Below are 4,156 nucleotides of genomic sequence, written 5' to 3'. Positions count from 1 at the left end.
TGACACTAAGATGTGGGGAGAGGTGGGCACGCTAGAAGGGAGGGACAGGTTACAACTAGATCTGGACAGGTTACAGGGGTGGGAGGATGAGAATAGGATGGGATTCAATACTGACAAGTGCAAGGTGATGCACCTGGGGAGGAACAACCAGCACCATACCTACAGGCTGGGGAACTCCCTTCTTGTCAGCACAGAGGCAGAAAAGGATCTTGGAGTCATTATTGACCCCAAGATGAACATGGGTCACCAATATAAGGACACAGTCAGTAAGGTTAACCGTACCCTGTCATGCATCCACAGATGCATCACAGGCAGGTCCAAGGAGGTGATCCTCCCCCTCTATGCGACATTGGTCAGGCCACAGCTGGAGTACTGCGTCCAGTTCTGGGTGCTGCATTTCAGGAGGGATGTGGACAACATGGAGAGGGTCCAGAGGAGGGCCACTTGCATGGTCAGGGTGCAACTGGGCAGGCCCTACAAAGAGAGGGTACAGGACCTGAACCTGTTCAGCCTCCACAAGAGACAGCTGAGAGGGGAACTTGTGGCCATCTATAAAGTTACCAGTGGGGACCAGCGGGGAACGGGATAGTCCCTGTTCCCCTGGGCACTACCAGGACTAACTAGGAATAATGGCCACAAGTTGATTGAGAGCAGGTTCAGGCTAGACATCAGGAGGTGCTACTTCACGGTCAGGGTGGCTAGGATCTGGAACCAACTTCCAAGGAAAGTGGTGCTTGCTTCTACCCTGGGGGTCTTCAAAAGGAGGCAAGATAATCATCTAGCCGGGGTTTTTGACCCCAGCATTCTTCCCTGCCCATGGCAGGGGGTTGGACTTGATGATCCGCTCAGGTCCCTTCCAACCCTACCAATTATGAAACCAAAATAAAAATTTTGTTAGCAATTTTTCACTGGAAAGGCATTTCAGTGAAAAGTGTTGACTGGCTAAATTCTAAGCATCATGAGAAAAGATCACATCAGAAATAAAAACTTAGTTGTCCAAGACCTCCTATGGGATGGTAACTGTTGCTAAGATATAAAGCTTAGCAAGGGAAAAATACACCTTTGGGTTCTTTGGATGGTTTTAAGAGAGAACTGAGGATCTAGGCAGTGGTAATCTTTGTAGAAGTTATAAATTAGCAATTATATTGGCTGTACAGAAGAGGGCAGCAGCCAGCCTTTTCTTCTGGGACCTGGGTAAAATGCTATTACTGGCTGGAGCCAGCAAAGCAGTTTCACTGCTTGCAAGAGGAACAAACTGTATTTCAGCAAGGGGAGCATATTGGATATTGGATGTTATATACAGGTTTCCCTCAATTTATGTAGGTTCTTTATATGCGAATTCCCTTTTATGCGATGAGCATATTTAGACTAGGGCTGTGTGAAGCTTCAGATTGTGATTTGATTCAGAAAAAATTCGGCCCGATTTGGAGGCTGAATCTCTGAATCCAAATTGAATCGGTAGAAGCTTAAAATTTTCCAAATCAATTCGGAAAAAATTTGGAGGAGATCTGGTGATTCAGAAGGTGGTCTTTGTGGGGAAAAAGAAACTTAGAGGAGGGAGGGGGACCGGGGGGGGAAGGACTGACATCTCTAACTGGCCAGTGAGTGTGATTTCTTTCTGACTGCCCTTCCAATCACAGTGTCGGGGTGAGGGACAGAGAAACAGCATAAATGCTTGTCTGTAGGCTTTCTGTGCCTTTTGTAAGCTGGTTCTGAGTGAACAGCAGCATCAGAAAGGTACTGGACTGCCTGACTTGGCTCCTAGTCAGTCAGTTGCTTGCCCCTTTTTCTTCTTAGAAAGGATTGGATAGGAGATAGCTCATCTTAGCTTAGAATCTCTCTACTTAATACTTATCCAATTCATTTCTTTCAATTTATATCTATCTATCTATATATATATATATTTTGCAAACTTTTAAAGAAGAAAGCTCAGTGTTTTCCCTGGCAGTGCGATCGATCGCATCCCCCCAAAGCAGAGACAGGCCACCCTGGACCAGTGGGGGAAAGCTGCAGACAGAGGGGGGCACATTCCCAAGGCGAGCAAGATCACCCAGACCACTGGGTGATGCTTGCTCTGGATAGCCAGCCCTTTGCCCTAGTTGAGTGGCTGGGATCAGACGGCTCATGGTGCTTGTGGCCCCATCTTACCAAGTGCTCACAAGCACCACCTTTAGCAGGACGGTGGTGCCCTCCCTGTATGAGGCATGCAGGGAGTACTTGAGGGAGGGGCTGCACAAGGCAGGGCCACAGGTAGCCTTACACTTCACCTCAGACATCTGGAGCAGCTGGGGCGGTGATCACATCTACCTCTCCCTCACAGGGCACTGGTGCAATCAGTCAGGCCGTCAGTGGGCTCTCCTCCAAGCCGAGGTGCTGACTGAGTCCCACACAGCAAGGGAGATCATGGTGGCCATGAACCGCATGGTGCAGGGGTGGCTAGTTGGGCAGGCTGAGCTCACCTGCGGGTTCATGGTCACTGACAACGGGGCCAATATGGTCAAGGCTGTCCATGATGCCAAATTTGTTGGCATCTTCTGTGTGGCGCACAGGCTGAACCTCATAGTCAGGGATGCCTTGGAGGGGGACAGGGCTGCTGGTGATAGCGCCACCACCACTACTGCCACAAGCCAACTGATTTCAAAATGCAGGAAGGTGGCAGGCTACTTCCACCACAGTATCAAGGGGGGCAAGATGCTCCAGGAGAAACAGGCAGAGCTGAGCATCCGGCAGCACAAAATCATGCAGGATGTGTAGACTCAGTGGAACTCCGCATACTCGATGCTCAGGAGACTGGTGGAGCAACAGAAGGCCATCCATGAGACAGCCTTGCTCAGGGAGATCGGGATCATCAGCCCCCTGAACAGAGCTGAGTAGGGTACCATCTCCCAGATCTTGGTGGTCCTCAAGCCCTTCCTTGAGGCCACCGAGACCCTTAGTGCTGGCGATGCCCTCCTTAGCCAGGTGGTCCCCACAGTAAGGGAACTGGAGAACCAAATGGAGAAGATCAGATGTGCAGGCACTGGTGATGTGGCTGAAGGAGGGCATCAGGAGACAGCTGGATCCCTTGTGGTCCAGTACGGTCCACATGCTGCCGGGCATGTGCAACCCAAGGGTGAAGGGAAGCATATGCACTGGCAGCACCAAAACCTTTGATCACTGGACACAGGTGCTGGTCAACAAAGTCAGGGAGGCCGAAGGGCAGAGGCAAGAGGATGTGGAAGAGGATCTACTTTCCCATGCCAGCACTCCTAGCACCAGCCAGTCTCCTCCACGCCAGCCACTGCCAATGTGGGCCAAGGGCATGGCTTCAATACTGGGGTTCAAGTGCACCAGACCCCAGCCTCGGGCAGGTAGCGCTGAGGCTTTTGTGGCTACCTATCTCACTGAAGATGTGGAGCCACTGGACTGTGACCTTGGCCTACTGGGCAAGCTGCAACCAGATGTGGCAGGATGTGGCCACGGTCACCCAGCAACATCTGTCCTGTCCACCGACCAGTGTTCCAAGCGAGAGGGTGTGCAGCATTGCTGGGGATGTTGTGACACCCTACCACACCTGCTTGGATCCTGGTTTGGTGGAGCACCTGGTGTTCTTGAAAGTGAACCTCCCGCTACCAGGGTTCCCCAAGCTTTACCTGCAGATGGACTGAGTGCCACCCTCCTCACTCCGTCAGCACTGATTTCCTTTTTTCATTTTTTTAAAAACCAGTTAATGCCCCGCTTTCAGCTGGAGGGGGCACTCACTGCAACACCAGCCAGCAGGGGAAGAACATGTCCCTGCTGAGCTCGCTCCCTTGCCAGGACAAACTTGGAGGTATGGAATGGGGCTATGAGGAAAAAGGCAGCCCAGGTCCTGGACATGACCACTAAAATTGCAGCCTGCCAGGGTAGGGAGGCCTGGTGGGACTGCTGGCAGTGCGGTAGCCCCATAAATGCCAGAACCAATCACCCCCTGGGGAAAGGCAGGTAGGAGGCACCATAACCTTCAGATAACAACATGCACGCACACAGTCCTGGCTGGGGAAGGCCCAGACTCGTCACATTTTTGACAGGCCTGAGGCTTGCTGGTTTCAGTGCAGTTGTGAGGCTCTCAGTGAGCTCAGCTTAGCTGCCTGGGATACCAGTTTTTGCATTGAAAAACCCTTTGTCAGGCTGAGGA

The sequence above is a fragment of the Gavialis gangeticus genome, unplaced genomic scaffold, assembly GCF_001723915.1.
Source record: "Gavialis gangeticus isolate Ggan-Ray unplaced genomic scaffold, GavGan_comp1, whole genome shotgun sequence".
Lineage (NCBI taxonomy): Eukaryota > Metazoa > Chordata > Crocodylia > Gavialidae > Gavialis > Gavialis gangeticus.
Note: the sequence above shows the minus strand (reverse complement) of the source record.